Source organism: Coturnix japonica, chromosome 7 (genome assembly GCF_054131305.1).
Source record: "Coturnix japonica strain WE chromosome 7, WE-NBRP24, whole genome shotgun sequence".
Taxonomy (NCBI): domain Eukaryota; kingdom Metazoa; phylum Chordata; class Aves; order Galliformes; family Phasianidae; genus Coturnix; species Coturnix japonica.
The window spans coordinates 84,642-85,215 of NC_140669.1; the positions used below are offsets into that span (position 1 = coordinate 84,642).

General features: G+C 59.9%; 1 non-coding gene across 1 annotated transcript; it reads right to left on the bottom strand.

The window, feature by feature from the left end:
• Window positions 1–383: 383 nt before the first annotated feature.
• Window positions 384–574, bottom strand: LOC146760037 (U2 spliceosomal RNA). The gene has a single exon (XR_014948468.1). It is a non-coding gene; the product is annotated as a U2 spliceosomal RNA (small nuclear RNA).

The window sequence follows — 574 nt, forward strand, 5'->3', positions numbered from 1 at the left end:
GCCGTCGTCCTTCTTGGCCACCCGGGCACACTGTCGACTCATGTTCAGGCCAGCATCCATCAATACCCCCAGGTCCGTTTCCTCCACACAATCCTCCAGCCACTCCGCCCCAAGCCTGTAGCGCTGCCCGGGGTTGTTGTGGCCAAAGCGCAGGACCCGGCATTTGCTCTTGTTGAACTTCATCCCGTTGGTTCAGCCCAGCTGTGCAGCCTGTCCAGATCCCTGTGCAGGGCCTCGCTCCCCCCAGGCAGATCCACACTCGCAGCAATTCGGCGCCATGTGGAACTGACTGAGCTGCCCTCCCTGCCCTCATCCCGGCCATCCCCGCACACCCCGCCCAGCACTGGGCCCAGCTCTGCCTTTCACCACCACGCTCCTCCCGGGGGAGGTGCACCGTGCCCGGAAGTACTGCCATACCGGGACGATGCGCGGAGCGGAGGGAGCAAGCTCCGGGTCCAACTCCCGCACCCAAAAATCCGTTTAATATAAAGTCCTCTAATCGAGGACGTATCAGATATTAAACTGATAAGAACAGATACTACACTTGATCTTAGCCAAAAGGCCGAGAAGCGAT